Source organism: Rhinopithecus roxellana, chromosome 6 (genome assembly GCF_007565055.1).
Source record: "Rhinopithecus roxellana isolate Shanxi Qingling chromosome 6, ASM756505v1, whole genome shotgun sequence".
NCBI classification, from domain to species: Eukaryota; Metazoa; Chordata; class Mammalia; order Primates; family Cercopithecidae; genus Rhinopithecus; species Rhinopithecus roxellana.
Window position 1 is genome coordinate 150,018,869 of NC_044554.1, and position 21,839 is coordinate 150,040,707.

The following is a 21,839-nucleotide window of genomic DNA, read 5'->3' on the forward strand; positions in this document are numbered from 1 at the left end:
TCATTTGAAACTCACTGAGCTATGGCCTCTTACATGTGTTGAGTGCCCATTATATGTCAGTGCTGTTTAGAGACAGTACAAAGAATGGCAAGAGAAGCTAGCAAAAATGTTCTTAATTAGACGGAGGACACAGGCATGCCCTTTCAGCTGCAGGGCGCTGTACAGAGGAGTGGAAAGAAAGTGCCGTGGGTGCACAAAGGGAAGGGGAAGTGTGATCAGCTCCCCTGGGAGAGGTCAGGAGAGGCTTTCCTGAAGAGGTAATCATGGAGCTGCACGTTAATATTTTCCTGCTAGGGGGAAATGCATTCCAGGCAGTGGGAACAGAATGACCCAAGGCACTAAAACTCTCTACAATGCAGCAATGATCTTGAGCAGCAGTGTTTCAAGTCACATGATGGGTATTTGCCCCTATGAAAATGATTCAGTTTTATCTACAAAATGTGCCTTCAGATTTCAAGTAGAGATGAACGTACTGTTTAGAACACATTTTGACAACGTTACCTTTTTAAAAACTCTACTGGGTTGTGCACCATTCATTCTTACCCTGCCTCCCATCCCTTACCAGGTCAAACAAACAATATTAGTTTTTAAAAAAAATTTAGATTTTTTTTTTTTTTTCCAAGACGGAGTCTCACTCTGTTGCCCAGACTGAAGTGCAGTGGCCCGATCCCGGCTCACTGCAAGCTCCACCTCCCGGGTTCACGCCATTCTCCTGCCTCAGCCTCCCGAGTAGCTGGGACTACAGGCGCCCACCATCACGCCCGGCTAATTTTTTTTTGTAATTTTAGTGGAGACAGGGTTTCACTGTGTTAGCCAGGATGGTCTCGATCTTCTGACCTCATGATCCGCCCGCCTCGGCCTCCCAAAGTGCTGGGATTACAGGCGTGAGCCACCGCGCCTGGCAATTTTAGGTATTTTTATTTCTCCAAATTTGTTATTTATCAGGTGTGAGTGAAATAAAAAATATAATTGAGTCCCATCATCATCATCATCATCATCATCATCATCGTCATCATCATCATGGAAATGGCTTTAAGAGAAAACTGGTCAGATGAATATTATTGCTTCCCCTTTTCTTTTTTTTTCTTTTTTTTCTTTTTTTTTTTTGAGCCAGAATGTCGCTCTGTTGCCCAGGCTGGAGTGCAGTGATGCCATCTCGGCTCACTGCAACCTCCACCTCCCAGGTTCAAGGGAGTCTCCTGCCTCAACCTCCTGAATAGCTGGGATTATAGGCGTGTGCCACAGGCCCGGCAAATTTTTTGTATTTTTAGTAGAGATAGGGTTTCACCATGTTAGCCAAGATGGTAGCCTCGGCTTCCCAAAGTACTGGGAATACAGGTGTGAGCCACCGCATCCGGCCTGCTTCCCATTTTCAACCAGTAAATAGTTGCCACTGATAAACTGACAGCCAGGAGTCTGTCAAGAATGCACAAGATATGTTATATAATACAACATGACTGTTCATAGCGGGAACAATCCCAGGAAATAACTTACATGTACTTCCTGATTTCATCATACAAGACAAGCACAAAAGCATCACCCATGCCTCTGAGAACATTGGACCGTGCACCCTTGAAAAAAACTTTGCCTCCTTCATCACCAGCAATCTTCCTCCAGCAGTCAAGTGTGCCTGTGTACATGATATCAGTTCCTTTGCACCCTGACTCCATCATCATGCAGCATTGAACGCTGTCAAATGGATGGGAAGTCAACCCAGCAATGGCAGTGACAGTCTGTACGATCATCCAGCTGATGACGATGTGGGTGTTCTTGGGATCCGGAAGCATTCCCTTTGCAGTGTCATAGATACTTAAGTAGGCAGCTGGGTAGATGACAATGCCTTGCACAGACTCGTTAAAGCCTTGGTACAGGCCCTTAATCCCATCAGTTTTGTAGATCTTAACCAGGCAGTCACTGAGGCCTCAGAATTCCCTTTCAGCTCTAGCATTACCTGCATCAGCTGCTAGATAGGTACGGGCAAAATCAAGAGGGTACACAAAACACAAGGATGTGGCCCCAGCGGCACCGCCTGATGCCAGATTCCCTGCAAAGTAGCTCCCAAACTGGGTCCTCTTATCCACATCACCCAGGAATATCTGCTTGTATTTATCTTTGAAGGCCAAGTTGAGAGCCTGGGTGGGGAAGTATCTGATGACATTGACCAGGTTACGGTGCCAGAAGGACAGGACTCCCTGCTCCTTGGAAATACGGACCACGCAGTCTATAATGCCCTTGTATTGCATATCTGCAGTTATCTGCTTGCTGGCATGCTGTACCTCCAGTAGCAGTTTGACTCTCTCGATGGGTGCTACCCGCATCTTGGAGATGGCTGCTGCTACTACACCTGCCAGGAAGTCCTTGGTGAAGGACACAGCGGCATCTGTCAAGTTGAAAGGAAAGAGGAGGCAGGCTGCTGCAGGACGGGACTGGGCCGGGAACTAGCTTTCACGCCAGGGCTGCGGGGCGACAATATTAGTTTTTGTCAAATTCCAAAGCTTCATTTTTTTCCCTCAGGTCCCTTTATAACTTCCCAATCTCTCTTCTTTGACTGCTCAAGATAAAACAAAAATATAATGCAAAAAATATTTCCATTCTTTTAACAAATAAAAACACCTAAATCAATTACTTTTTACCTTCATGGTTTTGATAATCTATTTGTCATGGGTCAATGAGACTTGATAGAAAAGTGGACTTCTGATCTGGTTTAAAGCCAAATCAAGGTTGTGTCCTGAGGAATTCTTGAAACTCCATGAATAACCCTGATGCTGTTAGGGAGGAATGAGATGACTGAGTCTAGTGAGAGTGCTATCACCTGAGCAGTGGGACCCAGCTACTTTGTGCAATCGACTGACAAAGTGGGTGGCCTGCAACTCAGAAAGTGTGCACTCACATTCTCATTTGAGTAGCTCTGCAAGGCTAGGACAGATAGGCATGACTCTCTATGCAACGGGCAGAGGAAATACATGGTGTGGTGTCAAAGTTCTGCACTTGGGGACTTGTCCTGGCTCACAGCCACCATCAAAGAGATATGAAGCAGGTGACATTTAGAGTGTTTTTTCCTTGTGCTAGGCACTGTTCTAAGCATGCTATTCACAACAACTCAGTGAGGTGGGTTGTATTATTCCCCTCGTATCAGTCAAGATTCTCCAGAGAAACTGAACCAGTAGGATGTATGTGTGTATATATTTATCAGGTTGGTACAAAACTAATGGCAATTTTTGCCATTACTTTTAATGGCAAAGACTGCAGTTAGTTTTGCACCAACTTAATATTTATATGTGGGTGTGTGTGTATGTATCTATTTATATGTGTATATGTGAGTGTGTGTATATATATAGTTCCCTTGAATAAAGTCTGCCTTATTCTTTTTTTTTTTTTTTTTTTTTTTTGAGATAGGGTCTCTCTCTGTCACCCAGGCTGGAGTCTAGTTGTGTGATCATGGCTTACTGCAACCTCTATCTACCTCCTGGGCTCAAGTGATCCTCCCTACTCAGCCTCCCGTATAGCTGGGACCACAGGTGCCTGCCACCATGCCCAGCTAATTTTTTGCATTTTTGGTAGAGATGGGGCTTTACTGTGTTGCCCAGGTCTGGAACTCCTGAGCTCAAGTGATCCACCCACCTGGGCCTCCCAAAGTGCTGGGATTATAGGCATGAGCCCCTGTGCCCTGTTTATTGTTCATTAACAAAGGTCACAGATAGTTTTTTTTAAACTAAATATGTACATATTATATATATGTACAAATGTATATATAAATAGCATATTTATTATATATTAATATATTATATAAATATATATCATATGTATAATACATATTAACTACTATTCTGCACCGTGGCCTAACTGGATGCAACTTCCTCAACTAAATGTGAGGTTTATATGTATACACATACGTATATGTGTGTATATATTATATATATGTTTAAAGAAAAATCTGCGACCTTTGTTAAAGAACAATAATGCAGACTTTATTTAAGGGGACTATAGAGACAGGTATGGGAACTACCAAAGTGGGGTTTTACAGTAGAGGTGAGAAACTGGGCTCAACTCTGAATACAACAAGGAAAAGTGGGAATTTATAGCCAAGGAACAGAGTTGGAATTCCAACCCAGGCTCCCCAGCACATGTCCTTAACTCCGTGCTGCACCACTGCCTAACTGGATGCAACTTCCTCAACTAAGTGTGAGGTTTATAATGCCTGCCTTTCTCTATTCACAGGATTCCTATCCTTAGTTATTTGCTTTTATTCTGTCTCATTCCAAATTGGATGTGCAGAGGCCCTGAGAAACCAAAGATAATTCCCATAAAGGTATTTTGAAGACTATTAAGGGAACAAAAGGAAATTAGCATTTACTGTGCACCTGTATGTGTCAGACACAATGCCAGGCACCTTCACAGTTGTCAAATTTAGCACACACAATAAATAAGAATCCTCCATCAACTGAGATCCTTGGAGGGCAGGACTAGACTTTGCTCTCCAAGTATCTTGGATGCTTTTCATGGGGTCTGGAGGAGTGTAGGTGCCCATTAAATGCCTATGAATGAATGGGGTTACTGCCCAGTGATGTAACCTGAAGCCAGACAGTTGTTACTAGGAGCTTCTTGGGTGGGGCAAAGGATTTTATGTTGGATCCAATATCTTCCAGGAGATGAAAGAATGATCCCAGCTCATGTTGCTGTGGAGAGGGAAGGAGGAGTTTTCTCCAGAGAGCGGCTCACTGGGGAAAACATTTGCAGGTGATGTTGTTAAAATTATCCAGTCCTTTTGTGCAACACAATCCCCAGGCTGGAAAACACTGCCTCATATGTCATATGGACTTTATAAAACTTGTTCTTCCTGTAGGAAAGTCTCTCCACTTAATAGATACTGAATTCCTTTAATCCCCAGCCCTGGGAAGTGTCCCCCTGGAGAGAGGTAACATGCATAGGTTTCTGCTCTGTGGCTTGTTCCATATCAATCCTTCCTCAGAGAAACAAGCAACAAAAATAGCCCCTGGCCTAACATGCAAGGGGCTTTGTGTTAGGTGCACGTATATCATGGAGTGGTTTGCATGCAGGCAATGTGCAGGTGGCTATTTCAGTGTTAGTGAAAGATAGCCTGGCAAACATTCAGGTCTGTGTCACCTGAGGCTCTGGGAGGACTGGGACTTTCTGAAGCTCCCAGGAGTTCTCTAAACTTTGGTCTCTTGATCTAAGAGAAATACTCTTCCTGGGTGGTGAAGAGGCATTGGCTTCTATTCCTGTGTCAGGAAGAAAGAGCATGAGGCTTTGGAGTTAACCACACTTGGTTTGGGTCTTGGCTGCGTTATTTTCTATCCGTTTGAGACAAGGCAAGTTACCTCCCTCTCCAGGTCTCAGTTTCCATTCACATACACACTCATTCTCTCTCTCTCTTTCTCTCGATGATAATATATACATCAAAGGGCTGTTTTGAGCATTACCATGAGACAAGATATGTATAGGACCAGCTTGTAGTAGGTACTCAGTACATATTGAGTCTCATTCTTTCCAGATCCACCACTAGGGATTGTCCCAATGCATGCAGTGGGGAGCCACTCCTCCCCTGCTGCTGTTTGAATCCGGATGAAATCTAGTTTAAACGGACACCAGGGCATTCTGAGAGGGGAGAGTGTGGTTGAAGGTACAGAAGTTGGGGAGGGTTGCCTGTGGAATGGGTTCTGGGAATTGTAGTAGATGCTGTCATGTCCTTGCAATATTCCCTTGGCCCATCCTGTGGGTCATGTGTAACTTGATGAAAAGTGTCCATATCATGCCAATGACTTCCTACCTCAAGCACATGATTCTTTCTGTTTAAAGGTTTTCTCTGACCTCATATGCATGTTCTGCCTGAAAGTGCTGGGAAATTAACGTCTCCAGGAACAACTCTTAACCAATGGAGACAGGAGTTGATGGATAAAAATCCAAGCTTTTTGCTCCTTGGTGGGAGACAGTTCTGAGCTGTGCTCTACACAGTTTCTCAGAGGGTCTCCAGTGGGATTGAGCCACAGTGGACCATAACAGCGTGCAGTTATTAACACACCCACTTGCAGAGTTCAACATACTTCTCTGCCCCCTCACTTGCTTCCTGGGATGACCTCCAAAAGTACTTGTACACAAAGTTTTCTCAGGATCTGCTTTTGCAGGAACCCCAATTGAGAGAGAAACCTGTAGCCCAGTAGCCTTTAGGGATGTAGGTCCTGCTTATCCAACCTGGGCCAGCTCCATGCTAATCTCTTCTTTTTTTCTCACAAACTTCTGCTTCACTTCACAGCTGCTATCAGTTTTGTGGGAGGGGAGGGCCTCATGGATTATGGAAAATAACACACTGTCCTTAATTCTCTCCTTTTCCTTGCTCCAGAAACAAGCCAAAAGCATTCCTTACCTTGAAAGAAAGAAACACCAGAAGAGGCCTTGTGCTTTACCAATCTTGACTGCAATTGTCAGGGTCCACTTATTATTTATGATAATACTTGTGGGGTTCTTTTTATAAAATATTTTTGCAACTGAAGGATCTCTCCTCTTGGAGTGAGGACTCTCTGCAATGTCTTTTTTCTTTTCTTTTCTTTTCTTTTCTTCTTTTTTTTTTTTTTTTTTTTTTTTTTTTTTTGAGACAGAGTCTCGTTCTGTTGCCCAGGCTGGAGCGCAGTAGTACAATCTCAGCTCACTGCAACCTCCGCCTCCCGGGTTCAAGCAATTCTCATGCCTCAGCCGCCTGAGTAGTTGGGATTACAGGCCCCTGCCACCATGCCCAGCTAATTTTTGTATTTTTAGTAGAGACAGGGCTTCGCCATGTTGTCCAGGCTGGTCTCAAACTCCTGACCTCAAGTGATCTACTTGCCTTGGCCTCCCAAAGTGATGGGATTACAGGCGCGAGCCACTGTGCCTGGCCTGACTCTACAATTTCTTTTCTTTCTTTCTTTTTTTTTTGAGATGAAGTCTCACGCTGCAGGCCAGGCTGGAGTGCAGTGGCTCAATCTCGGCTCACTGCAACCTCAGCCTCCCAGGTTCAAAGGATTCTCCTACCTCAGCCTCCTGAGTAGCTGGGACTACAGGCACATGCCACCACACCCGGCTAATTTTTGTATTTTTAGCAGAGACAGGGTTTCACCATGTGGTCAGGCTGGTCTCGAACTCCTGGCCTCAAGTGATCCACCCACCTCAGTCTCCCAAAATGTTGGGATTACAGGCGTGAGCCACTGCACCCAGCCTGCAATTTCTTATACAACTGGGTGTAACTATTACAGTGGATTGTCCTTTACGGTCCTTTTTCTAGGAACTGCCTTTTCCTTCATCCATGGAATTAGAACAGAAGTTGGCATGTTAGCACAGAGTGACTCTCAATCCCTGGCTCCAGTTAATTTGTTCAGGGATTGGCATCTGTATCAAGCTCAGCCAATAAGGGTCTTTCCAAATATTTTTGAACTTGGAACCAGAGAGACCTTGAATTCAGTCTCTGAAGCTGTGAGACACAAATTTCAGGAGCTGTCAGGAGCCAAGTTTCTTGCTATGTGACAAAAATCAGTCTGATTGGGAAAGAGTATTGTCAATATGCAAAGAGGAGCAAACATGAGTGATAAGGGAGAGCCCTGAGCACCATGGTTCTACTTCAACTATAGCCCAGCTACATCTTTGGATATTCTGTTCAGTTGGCTAAAAAGAGTTAACCCTTTCTTAGATGCTAAGAACCAATCAATTCCATGTTTTCCTTAAGCTGTTTGAATTGTGTTTCTGTCACTAGCAACCCAAAAGTCCTCAGTGATACAAAGATAAATTTTAAACTCTTAGAGATATATGATCGGGGGCTCCAGCACTCCTTCTTCATAAGACATTGTTGGGAAACCATGGTGGACTTTATGGTTTCTCTTTAACATCCAGCATACTCTTCTGCCATTGGAGAATAGCTATGCTGTGTGGGCAGTTTTCTGTAGCTCCAGGGAAGGGCCTGGATTGTTGAAGGCAATAATAATTATCTAACCCCATATGCAGTAATTGTCAGAAATGGGCATGTGACTCAATTTGAGGAAGTTTGCTAGAGAATTCTGGGAAGTTTATTGACTCTTAAGAGAGACCCACAGGAGAATATGTTCTTTTCTTATTCAGGGCTATGTTTTATATGTTGAGAGGCTGGAAACTATGGTAGCTATCTCTTTACCAGTCTGAGGATAAAGCAAAGACATGGAGAAGGTCAAAGAAATGGAGTTAGAACCACTCTGTCTGGTCTTCCAGTTTAGTGGGTCAACGCATTTTCTTATAATTTAAGCTAATTTGGATTGGGTATGTTTGTTCTGTTTTGTTTTGCTGCTGAAACCATGCTGACCAACACAAAACTCTCAGCCAATGAACCACAGAAATAGTCTGTATTCATATCAAGTCTTTGGTATCCAGAATCTGTTTCCCCTCTTCCATTTGTCCTATGTCATTCTCATTCTACTGGGATTGACCCCAGTTGATGGTTCCCTGGGGTGGGTGTTAAGCCATTTTTGTGTTCCTATGAAGAAATGCAGGAGACTGGGTAAGTTTTAAAGAAAAGAGGTTTTATTTTGGTTCACGTTTCTGCAGGCTGTACATGAAGCATAGTGCCAGCATCTGCTTCTGGTGTGGGCCTCAGGAAGCTTACAGTCGTGGTAGAAGGCAAAAAGGGAGCCAGCGCATCACATGGTGAGAGAAGAGAGCAAGGTGAGAGGTGCCACACTGTTTTAAACAACCAAATCTTGTGTGAACCACCAGAGCAAGAACTCGCTCACCAACAAGGAGTTGGCACTAAGCTGTTAATGAGGGATCCGCCTCCATGATCCAAACACTTCCAACATGAGATTTGGAGAGGACAAACATCTAAGCTGTATCACCTTGTTTCAGGGCCTCTGACATTACTTTTGCAATTTGTAAAAAGTCCACGTTTACTCCAGCTTCCATAAGTTGACTTCTGTGGAGGCTTGTTTCTTCCAGTATGTGTTGCAAAATGTTGAGGTCATTCTGTTTTTGCTTTTCTGGGAGTGCTTTTATCTGTTTGCCTGACTAAGAAGCAGTCTCTCCAATGTGCTGCTTTGTCTGATGCCTGTTTCCCACCTCAGTAAACGTTCTCTGCCTTGTTGCTGTAGTCTCTGTGGCGAGAAGAGACCCTTTCTGATAGCAGTCTTGGTGGGGAACAGAACTTGCCCCCCCTCAACCCAACCCCATTGCACAACACCGTGATGTTTCCTGTATAACATGGTCTACCCCTCTCTAGCAGCACTAGCACAAGGACATGCCCTGTGAACTTGAGGCTCTTAGTGCCTGGGCCACACAAGCACACAGGCCAGGCTTTTCCTGCCAATCATAAGGGAAGAAGCGACCAATATAACATGTGGGGAAGTTACAATAGTTTAGGAAACCTCAAAAATTCTAATGGTAGTGATTTTACAGTCTATGCTAAATATTAATGAGTTACTTTCTTTTAATGTTGTAGTCCTTTTCTTTGCTCACATGGAAAAAGAACGAGGTGGAACAGCATGTAGCATCCAAAAATAAGAATATCTCTTTCAGAGCTGGGCTCCCTGCCCCTAGCCAGGCCCCAAACCACCTCCCCAGCCCCTCCTCCTCCTCTTCCAGTGGCAGTGGCAGTGGCAGTGGCAGTGGCAGCTCTTTCCTTGCTCCTGCCATCACCACCTTGAGCATCCCCTGGCTCCACCAAGCTCCAGCTATGTCCAATATGGTGCTGCTTGGCAGCAGGTCACTGGGACTTGCCCAGAAAGTGGTGAAAAGGTGGGGGTTGGAGCTGGGCAAGGTGGTCACTAAGAAGTTCAGCAATCAGGAGGTTAGCATAGTGACTGGTGAAAGAATGAAAGACCAAGCTGTCTATGTCATTGAGAGTAGCCATGGGAAAATTAATGACACCTTGACATCTCTTGCTATGACCAATGTGTGCAAAGCCACATGGTCCTCTGGCATGAAGGCAGTACTCTCATGTTCTCCATATGCCCAATGAGATCAAAAGGACAAGAGTTATGCCGCAGTTTCTGCAAAACTTGTAGCCAATGTGTTTTCAGTAGCTGGGTTGGAGCATGTCAGTACTATGGATCTGCACACTGCTCAGATACAGGGATTCTTCATTATTGCTGTGAATGACTTACATGTGGAGCCTGCAGTTCTGCGGTGGACCTGAGAGAATATTGTAGACTGGAGGAACTGCAGCATTGTTTCACCCAAAGCAGGAGGAGCCAAAAAGACTCCACCATTCATGGACAGATCTAACATGGCTTGCCTTGCAGGAGAATTGTTGGGGTAGATAGGATGTTTCTGGTTGGTGATGTTAAAGATTGGGTGGCTGTTCTTGTGGATGACATACCCAATGCATGTGGCACAACACATGACTCTGCAGCCAAGCTACTGTCTGCTAGAACCACTAAAGTTTATACCACTTCAGCTCTGAGGCTTTTGATTTTACAAACACCATTCCCCAACAAGACAACATGAGTCTGCTCTATGATTCAGTTATTGATATTTCAGTGATTTTGGCTGAGTCAATCCAAAGATCACAAAACAGCAATTCTGTCTCTTACTTGTTTAGCCATGTTCCTGTATAGCTCCATGTATTGGTCTGTTTTCATGCTGCTAATAAAGACATACCTGACACTGGGTAATTTACAAAAGGAAGGTTTATTGGACTTACAGTTCCATGTGGCTGGGGAGGCCTCACAATCATGGCAGAAGGTGAAAGGCACGTCTCACATGATGGCAGACAAGAGAAGAGAGCTTGTGCAGGGAAACTCCCCTTTTAAAACAATCAGATTTTGTGAACTCCTTCACTATCACGAGAACAGTGCAGGAGAGACGGCGTTTCACTGTGTTGGCCAGGCTGGTCTCGACCTCCTGACCTCAAGTGATCCACCTGCCTTGGCCTCCCAGAGTGCTGGGATGACAGGCGTGAACCACCGTGTTTGGCCTTGAATTTCTTAGAGAAATGGAAATATAGTTTTTGACCTGCTTATGAAGATACCTTGACAGGTAAATATAGACTAAACACAGAATTAGTTAAATGTAGTTCATTTAGAGATAAATATTCTGCTTTGAGATACTGAGAATCTAAGAATATACTGAACCAGTTTTAAAATAGTGATCTTCATACAGAACACATGACTTAAAAATCTGCATTGTCTTTCCTCGTCCTGAGAATTTATTATTTTATCATTACTTAACAGGACTTTTGTATTTTAAAGTATTTTATGCACAATGTGTATAGGCTGGATTTGGCCATACTCAGGGGCCAAGTTTTAAAGAGATTTGGGGGTTGCAATCCAACCCAGTTAATAAAGATCCTCTGTAAGCAGCTGATCCCAGTGTTTGCTCATCTTTTGCTTCTCATTGTTCTGGAAGCTATGATACCAACCACAGTTTTCTGATCATGTCTAAGTCTGCTGAATGCAGAGAGGCTCAGGCTCTATCTAGTAAAATAAGGGAGTCAGAGAAATATGAACATGTGAAAGTCATTGAGGCCAGACTAAAATTACATCAATCAACTTACAAGTATTTATATTATACCATATTATATGTCAACAATATTCAGGAATAGTATATTGTGGTGTGTTTATAGAATACAGTGTTCCTCCAAAACTGTGCTAAAATATTTTAAATAAAATCATATAGCAAACTAAAAATAAAACAGCAAAAAGAAGATCCCTTTCTTCTTAAGAATATCTTATTCCTTCTTACTGGGGCTTTCTTGGAAGTTGTTCTAGTCAAGTGTTTTTCATGAGCTGAAAGAGGGAAGAGGCATATCAAAAATAGTTGGGATCCATGTAGAAGCTTGTATATGAATGTTTATAGCAGCGTTATTCAGCATAACCAAGAGATGGAAACAATCCATATGTCTATCAATAGATCAAATCAACAACTTGTGGTATATCCATACAATGGAATATTATTCAGCCATAAAAAGGAATGAGTAAAGTACTGATTTCTGCTATAACATAGATTAACCTTGAAATCATTACACTGTGAAAGAAGCCAGACAATAAAGGTCATATACTGTGATTCCTCTTATAGGACACATCCAGAACAGACAAAGTTGTAGAGATAGAACACAGGTTAAAGGTTATCAGGGGATGGGACTAAGGAAGAAGGGAGAGTGACTACTTAATGGGCACAGGATGTTTTTATGGGGTGATAAAAAGTTTTGAAATTAGCGAGAGCCATTGGTTGTACAGCACTGTGAGCACCCTAAATACCACTGAATTGTATATTTTAAAATGGCTAATTGTGTGTTATGTGAATTTCATCTTAAGTTTTTTAAAAGTTGAAAAGGCTTTTAAAAAATGTGAGCTCTTATCACCCCCACCCTGCACGTTCTGATTTGCCTCCTAGGGAGCATACTAACATGTAAGTCTCACTTTATAAGGGATGTGAGGTGACTACCTGGCTTAGAGTGACTCATCATCACTTATTACGCACTTTGGAAACTTGAGAGCAGTGCATTTTGGGCAATTTGCTGATTACTTTAGGCAATCCTAATGCTGAGCCCCGTGGGTAGCAAGAAATAGCAGGTGATTAGAACAGAAGCAATTACTCTCAGAAAAGCATCATTAATTTCAAAAGCTCTCATCCTGATATATGTGGCTAAGTGGGGACAAATTAGGATGCTATCTAGAGGAGAGAAAGTGAAGAAGCTTCTCTCTCTTTAGGACAGAAAGGAAACCTAATGTCATCTGTTCCAAGTAGTTAACCCTCCTCTGGGGGTGGGAATGGCAGACTTGGGATTGACCTGTTGTAGGAAGGTCAGCCGTGGGAGGCCTAGGGTCTGTATCAATTCTACTTTAAGCTGCTGAATTCGTTTTTTTCTTGCTTTGTCTCCTCCACAATGAAAAGAGTTGTTTCATGTTTCCCATTTGTCTGCATCACAGTGCCTTTCTGGGGTTTAATTAATACCATAGAAAAGGCAGGAAACATTCTAAGGAGACTGGGCTTCTAGGGTCTCTTTTGGAATCCACTGTGTCCAGCCACAAGTCTTATCCTTTTTCTGCATTGTGCTCTTCAGTAAAGCAAATCAAAGCAAAGGAAGGTCACCTTCTTCTTAACAAGGTACTCAAAGCTTTTGGGCAGTGTGCTCTTTTACTCTCCACTTCTGGAACTCCACCTAGGCAGGACATAAGACAAAAACAAAGACAGAAAACAAAGTGCAAACCTCAATCACTAATGAATGCAGTGAGAGTTTGTCAAGATTATCCACATGACTACGTAGGTAGTAGTTGCTGTCTCTCTGAGGCTTAAAATTACACATATCAGGCACATAGTGTGTACTGGACTTTGGGCTATGTTCTTTCACAAAGATTATGTCATTGAATGATATTTTGAGGCATTACTGTCCCCTCTTTACAGAAGAGGAAACAAAGATGCAAATAGAGTGTATAAGAAGCCTTACATCTCATAGCCAGGATTTAAATGCAAGTTTTAAACTCCAAATCTACTGCTTTTTCTACATCATAATATGTATATAGGTGACTTTTCTTTGGGTCATGACTTAGTGGTTGTACCTACGCTTTCTCTTCTGATCCTTCTCTTTCTAGCTCCAATAATAGAATTCCCACTCCTTCCAAAGAAATAGCTCTACATTTTATTTGATAGCCTGGAGTAATGTAACTTCTGCCTCCATCTTCTCATTGAAACACTCTGCAGAGTTGGGTTTCCAAAATAAATGTGCATAGTTTATGTTCTTACTGGACCTCTCCATGGAGGTTGCTCTCTGGAACACCACTTGCTCCTCCTGTGTTGCCTTGTCCTGCCTTCTTCTGGTCCTCCTCTCTCTCTCTCTGAGTGTTCCTCCTCAGTCTCCTTTGAGGGTTCCTCTTTCACCCAGAATGATCAACAGTAAAAATGTCCATGAACTATGAAGAGAAGCCCCCATCACCACTCACAGTTACATAGTGGTTGCACATCAGTGCATTTCCCAAAGTCTGGATGATTCAAAGTAAATAGCACTGCCCAAAGAGCGAGTTCCTGGTCTAGGCTGGGACCTAGTCTGTCTTCTCCACTTCTGAATCCTCACTACTTGGTCCATCATTGGTATAGAAGGAAGTATTTGCTGAGTAAATTGAAATAATAATGAGTAGGAGGTCTTCTAATAAAGAGTCCACTTTGGCCAGGCATGGTGGCTCACGCCTGTAATCCCAGCACTTTGGGTGGCCGAGATGGGCGGATCACAAGGTCAGGAGATCGAGACCATCCTGGCTAACATGGTGAAACCCCGTCTTTACTAAAAATACAAAAAATTAGCAGGGCGTGGTGGTGGGCGCCTGTAGTCCCAGCTACTTGGGAGGCTGAGGCAGGAGAATGGCGTGAACCTGGGAGGTGGAGCTTTCAGTGAGCCGAGATCGCGCCACTGCACTCCAGCCTGGGCCACAGGGCAAGACTCCATCTCAAATGGCCAGAAGTGTTTAGAGCCTTCCTAGGCAACTGTGAAGAGTGCCATGTGACTACCATATTGGGTAGAAGGTTGGAGGAACTGTTGAAGGTGAGGTTGGGAAGTGTGAAAGACTCAGAAAGGGCCAAAAAAAAAAAAAGAAGAGAAAAAATATTACCAAGATGACTGGGTGCCTTACGGAATGTTGAGCATTGTCTAGTGCACTTTTCCATAATATCTGGTTCTACAGTGGTCTGCAACTTTCAATGTTTGAACTCTTTTACCACTTTGTAAGTTGTAGAAAACTGATAGTAATGCAAATTAATCTTTTTTATGGAAGTGAAATGAATTTTGTCAGGTAGATGACATCGATTCCCTGCCTGCTCCACCCCCAAACCCTACCATGGAAGCATTCAGATTTGCATCTATTAACAAATTCATTTTAGTATTCTTTATTGCCTATATATGGGTCTGCTCTGTAGACACACCTTTGAACTGGGCTTTAACACGTTACTAGTTCCTCATATTAATGAGCAACATATAATTTTTGACGCATGTTCTTTTTATGTTTGCATGAGAGTCATGATTTTACCTTTTCATAGAGAATTATCCTTTAATAGAAAGTAGATGACAATTAGGCTCTGAAGGACCTTAAAAGCCACTTTAAAGGTTTTAGCTTTTATACAGTGTCAGAGGATTTTAAAGCTGAAACAAAATGGATTTAGATTTGTGTTTTTGGACAAACACTTTGGAGTACGCAGGGTTGGGGTAGAGAGACCAGCTATTGGGCCATTGCTGGAGTCCACTTAGGAGAAGATGAGAGAAGAAATAGGACACAATTGGCCGGGCGCGGTGGCTCAAGCCTGTAATCCCAGCACTTTGGGAGGCCGAGACGGGCGAATCATGAGGTCAGGAGATCGAGACCATCCTGGCTAACACGGTGAAACCCCATCTCTACTAAAAAATACAAAAAACTAGCCGGGCGAGGTGGCAGGCGCCTGTAGTCCCAGCTACTCGGGAGGCTGAGGCAGGAGAATGGCGTAAACCCGGGAGGCGGAGCTTGCAGTGAGCTGAGATCCAGCCACTGCACTCCAGCCTGGGCAACAGAGCGAGACTCCGTCTAAAAAAAAAAAAAAAAAAAAAAAGAAATAGGACACAATTTGAACCTTAGAATGTAGAGTGATGCCTGATGCTTCAGAAATACTTACTGAAGGAATAAAGAAGTGAGTGAACTTACTAACTTTAGGAAAGGCAAATAAGAGAGGCATTTCTGAGGGCAAATTTAAATTAGGTACACCCACTACCTTCCAGACTCAATAATTTAAACCTTATGATCAGATTCTTTGGGTTTATATTTTCACTTGTCCTTATTCATACTTTTTTTTTTTTTTTTTTCTGGTAGCATCAAGTAACAGATCTTCTTCTTTTTTCTTTTTCTTTTTTGAGACGGAGTCTTGCTCTGTTGCCCGGGCTGGAGCGTCGTGGTATGATCTCGGCTCACTGCAAGCTCCGCCTGCTGGGTTCACGCCATTCTCCTGCCTGAGCCTCCCAAGTAGCTGGGACTATAGGCACCCGCCACCTTGCCTGGCTAATTTTTTGTACTTTTAGTAGAGATGGAGTTTCACCATGTTAGCCAGGATGGTCTCGATCTCCTGACCTTGTGATCTGCCCACCTCGGCCTCCCAAAGTGCTGGGATCACAGGTGTGAGCCACTGTGCCCGGCCGTAGCAGACCTTCTTAACTACACGTACTCTAAAATTCTCTTTAACTCAATTTTATACTTACTTTCACAATTTTATGCTGTTTCTGTTGATTCAGAGAGTCTTTAGGCCACAGGGTCTCACAGTTGTCCTCCCTGCAGAGAATTATGCTCCCTAGAGAGGTAAGTGAAAAAAAATGCGCACTTTGAGGTTGTAGACAGCAACAATGGGTCCAATGAGTCACTTACTGTGTAGTCTCCTCTTACATCAACAGCATGTGGCTTTTGGGTCAATGGGACATTAGCAGGCATGATGCAAGCAGGGGCTGGATCATGTACATTGGAGCTTGTCCCCTAGAGCAGTCTCTTTTGGAACCCAGCTACCATGCTGTACTGAAGTCTAGGCCATTCTGTTGTAGAGTGAGACCACATGGGAGAAGAGCTAGAGTTGGAGACACTCATGGAAGGCCATGTGAAGGAGGTAGGGATTCCTTGCTAAGCTCCCTGCTGGATATAAGCTGTGTGCATGACCTCAGCCAACACTGGATGGAGCAGAACTTCCCAGTCAACCCATAGACTTAGAAGAAATGATAAATCATTGTAGCTTTAAACCACTATGTTTCTGTTTCTCTCTCTCTCTCTCTCTCTCTCTCTCTCTCTCTCTCTCTCTCTCTCTCTCTGTGTTTCATGTAACAATAGGAAACTAAAACACAGGGGTGAGAGTAGCTTGCCTAGAAGGTGACCAGGAAGAGCACATCTGAGCCAAATTTACTGTTTGAAAAAAATCTCAATCAATGCTTCCTGTGGTTTTGTTCAGTCGTAGTTCCTATCTGCAGCAAGGTAGTGTCTTAGTCTATTTGGATTGCTATAAGACTGGGTAATTTATAAAGAAAGAGGTTTATTCAGCTCATGGTTCTGCAGGTTGTACAAGGGACCTGGCAACAGCATGTGCTTCTGGTGAGGGCTTCAGGAAGTTTCCAATCATGGGGGAAGGGGGATGGGAGGGGACATCACATACAGTGAGGGGAGGCACCATGCTCCCCTTCTTCTCATTCTCCTCCTTCCCCTCCTCCTTCCTCCTCTCTCCTCCCTCCTCCTCCTCCTCCCTCCTCCTCCTCCTCCCTCCTCCTCCCTCCTCCTCCTCCTCCCTCCTCCTCCTCCCTCCTCCTCCTCCCCTCCTCCTCCTCCTTCTCCTCCTCCTCTTCCTCTTCTTCCTCTTCCTCTTCCTCTCCTTCTCCTTCTCCTTCTTCTTCTTCTTTTCTTCTTCTTCTTTTCTTGATAGAGTCTAGCTCTGTTGCTGCACTGTGGAGTGCAGTGGTGTGATCTCGATTCACTGTGACCTCCACCTCTCTGGTTCAAGTGATTCTTGTGTCTCAGCGTCCTGAGTAGCTGGGTTTACAGGTGTGCACCACCATGCCCAGCTAATGTTTTTGTATTTTTAGTAGAGATGAGTTTTTGCTCTGTTGGTCAGGATGGTCTCGAACTCCTGGCCTCAAGTGATCTGTCCATTCCCAAAGTTCTGGGATTACAGGCGTGAGTTACACACCTTGCCCACCATGCTCTTCTAAACAACCAGCTATTACATTAACTAATAGAGTGAGATCTTACTCATTACCATGGGGATGGCACCAAGCCATTCATGAGAGATCCACCTCCATGATCCAAACACCTCCCAGTTGGCCTCATCTCCAACACTGGGACCAAATTTCATTATAAGATTTGAAGAGGACAAATATCCAAACCATCTTAGGTAGCAAGTGCACCATCTCTCAGCAGGCTAAGCTCAGCTCTCAGCAGGCTAAGGTTAATGGGTCTTTGAGTGCTTCATTTACTTTATTCTCTGCCTGTTCTGCCTGGGTCATAATGGAGGGAAAGATACCATGGCAAGCTCTCAGGCACAGCAGATTCTAGAGGGACATCAATAATTGACTGTCTATGTCAGACAGGTACCTGAAAAGTTGGTGTCACCATAGCAAGCTTTTGAGGGGTGTGGGGGATTGGATCCGTTTGGCTAATTAATAATGATATTTAATACACACATATGCCTGCATAGAAAAGTTTGAACATGAAATTAGAGCTAATTAAAATAGAACATGACAACCTGAACTGACTTTGTCTTGTTCTTGCTTTGGGTATATTTTTTATATCACAGGGAAAGGACTTTCAATTGTAAAAGTTAGCTACCCTTGGGTGACCTAAAAAACGAATACCTGTCTAAAGATACAACAATCAATGCTCCCCTTTATTTCCTTTCTTTCTTTTTTTTTTTTTTTTTGAGATGGAGTCTTGCTCTGTCACCCAGGCTAGAGTGTACAGTGGCAATCTCGGCTCACTGTAACTTCCGCCTCCCAGGTTCAGGCAATTCTCTCACCTCAGCCTCCTGAGTAGCTGGAATTACAGGTGCCTGCCACCATGCCTGGCTAATTTTTGTAATTTTAGTAGAGATCTGTTTTCACCACGTTGGCCAGGCTGGTCTTGAACTCCTGACCTCAGGTCATCTTCCAGCCTTTGTCTCCCAAAGTGCTGGGATTACAGGCGTGAACCACCATGCCCGGCTTCCCTTTTCATATTTCTTACCGAATTACCACTTTAATCTTCACACTTTATTCCTTTGCTCTCCTTCTTATCCTAATTATTAATATATATAATATTGAATGGAAATTTTAGTTGCTTTGCTTGAGGAAGAATATTTGGTTACAGACCCATGAACTGCTGTTGGACTTTTGTTTGGTTGAGTGGATAAAGTAAGCTGAAAGCAATAGCAGATAACTCGGGCAATTTTTGCTGAGGATATGTGAAGGAAAGACAGAGGAGTGGTGGTGAGCTATCAGAGTGATAGCTCTGGAAAGGTTGTTCAAGGCAGAATTATTAGAGTGAAGGGCTCAGCAGAGGCTCTTCACTCTGTTTCTGTTTCTGTGAGATCTCCTGTAAAATATCCACAACTAGTAAATTTGTTGTGGAATTGTGGTCTGTCTTGAGATGTATTAAAGAAGTCCTGAGTCCTTGGGTGTGGGATATAGCAGAGACTGCCTCTGGAGATCCACATCATTGGGATTCCATGGGGGAATGTTTGTGGCAAGAATTTCAGCATAATGAGCAGAAACTGGCCCTCCCACAGAGTCTTTCCCCTCTCATTAAGAAGAGTGCTCCTCCTTTCTTCTGTGAGCAGGCCAAATGGATTTGATTATCAAGGGCCAAGTTCACGGGAAGAGAAGGGTAATGAATAGGTTGGGGCACTGTTGCTTTGCCTAACCTTGTTAAAAGAAGCCCAGTTTTGTTTGGAAGGCCACTCCTAGCCCCAGGTGAGAAATCAGGATTAAAGTAATTACAGTATCCTATTTATCTTTGCCAGTGATTGGTTTAGGAAACTGAGCATATGACCTAATTCTTGCCTGTGAGATACAAGGGGGGATGTTTGCTGGGTGACTTTCAATTTTCTTCTGTAATAAGAGAGGGTTGTATTACCAGAAGGTCCTTTCCCACCAGTCCTCTTCCTTTCTACTTGGATTACTATGGTGTGAGGATGTCATGCCTGGAGCTTTGGCAGCCATTTTGTGACCCTGAGATGAAGGCCCATACAATTGCAAGGAGGTTACACAACCTTAGAGCTACCTATCTCTAGACATTTTGTCAGGTGAGACAAATGGATACATTTGTGGTTAAGCCCCTGTTAGTCAGGTCTTCTGTTATGTGCAGCTGATATAGAACCCAAGTGCTCCTCCTCCTTTGGTCATAGGCTAGATGAAGTTAGATGCTTTAGTTCTTACCTTGTGGGCAGAGTTGGAGTTTCCAAGTTGCAGCCTGAGGCAGCTGCAGAATTGAGGTAGTGCTCTGGGGTCATGAAGGGTTTGCTTTTGTTGCTAGGCAGCACGCTGGGGTCTGGTCCTTACAGAGCGCTTTCTCTCTCTCTCTCAGCATTCTTTACCTATCTCCATACTCCCTCCCTCCATCTTCCAGGAACTGTCTCTGCCTGTGGGGATGGACAGTAGCTTCTAGCCTAGAGGAGCCCTCTGAGGTAGGTCACACTCCAGTTGGAGTTGGGTGTGTGCCACTTTGGTGGGGATCCTTTCAACTTGGACAGGGCCCCCCCACCCATAGCTCGTGGGCATAGATGCAGTGCACCACCCGCAATCACCTCAGGTCACCTCTGATGAATATTCCAGCCATGGAGTGATCTGACCCCTTCCTTCCAACCAACATCATCTTCTTCCGTGCCATGCCACACACATTAACCTCCAGGAACATTTGTGTGTCTTCTTTTGAAAAATGTCTGTTCAGATCTTTTGCCCATTTTTAATTAGATCATTAGATTGTTTTTCCTATAGAGTTGTTTGAGTTCCTTATATATTCTAGTTATTAATCCTTTGTCAGATGGATAGTTTGCAAATATTTTTCCCCGTTCTGTGGGTTGTTTTTCACTTGGTTGATTGTTTCCTTTGCAGTCATGGCTATAGCATTTTTCTTAAACTTTTATTTTAGGTTCAGGGGTACATGTACAGGTTTGTTAATACAGGCAAACTCATGTCATGGGGGTTTGGTGTACAGATTATTTCATCACCCGGGTATTCAGCATAGTACTCCATAGTTATTTTTCCTGATCCTCTTCCTCCTCGCACCCTTCTCCCTCAAAGAGACCCCAGTGTCTGTTGTTCCCCTCTTTGTGTCCATTGGTTCTCTCTCTCTCTCTTTTTTTATTTTCTGAGACAGAGTCTCGCCCTGTTGCCCAGGCTGGAGAGCAGTGGCATGATCTCGGCTCACTGCAACCTCGGCCTCTCAGGTTTAAGCAATTCTCCTGCCTCAGCCTCCTGAGTAGCTGGGATTACAGGTGTTCACCACGATGCCCAGCTAATTTTTGTATTTTTGGTAGACATGGGGTTCCACCATGTTGGCCAGGCTGGTCTCAAACTCCTAACCTCAAGTGATCCACCCGCCTCAGCCTCCCAAATTGCTGGGATTACAGGCGTGAGCCACCATATCCGGCCCAATTCATTCTCATTATGTAGCTCCCACTTATAAGTGAGAACATGTGGTATTTGGTTTTTTGTTCCTGCATTAGTTTCCTAAGGATAATGACCTCCAGCTCCTGCATATCCATGTTCCTGAAAAGGACATGATTTCATGGCTTTTTTATGGCTGCATAGTATTCTGTGGTGTATGTGCACCACATTTTCTTTGTCCAATATGCTATTGATGGCCATTTAGATTGATTCCATGTCTTTGCTATTGTGAATAGTATTGCAGTGAACATTCACATGCATGTGTCTTTATGGTGGAATGATTTATATTCCTCTAGGTATATACCCAGTAAAGGGGTTGCTGGGTCAAATGGTAGTTCTGATTTTAGTTCTTTGAGGAATCACCATACTGCTTTCCACAATCGTTGAACTAACTGACACTCCCACCAGCAGTGATAAGTATTCCCTTTTCTCTTCAACCTCACCAGCATCTGTTATTTATTTATTTATTTATTTATTTATTTATTTATTTATTTTGAGATGAAATCTCACTCTGTCACCCAGGCTGGAGTGCAATGGTGTCATCTTGGCTCACTGCAACCTCCACCTCCCAGGTTCAAGCAATTCTCCTGCCTCAGCCTCCTGAGTAGCAGGGATTACAGATGTGTGCCACCACACCTGGCTAATTTTTGTATTTTTAGTAGAAACGGGATTTCACCATGTAGGTCAGGCTGGTCTCAAACCCCCAATCTTGTGATCCACCCACTTCGGCCTCCCAAAGTGCTGAGCCACTGTGCCCAGCCTATTTTTTTGA

The 21,839-nt window shown here is 43.7% G+C and overlaps 1 pseudogene; it reads right to left on the reverse strand.

The window, feature by feature from the left end:
* Positions 1-1,490: 1,490 nt before the first annotated feature.
* Positions 1,491-19,911, reverse strand: LOC104654272 (annotated as a pseudogene).
* Positions 19,912-21,839: the final 1,928 nt, after the last annotated feature.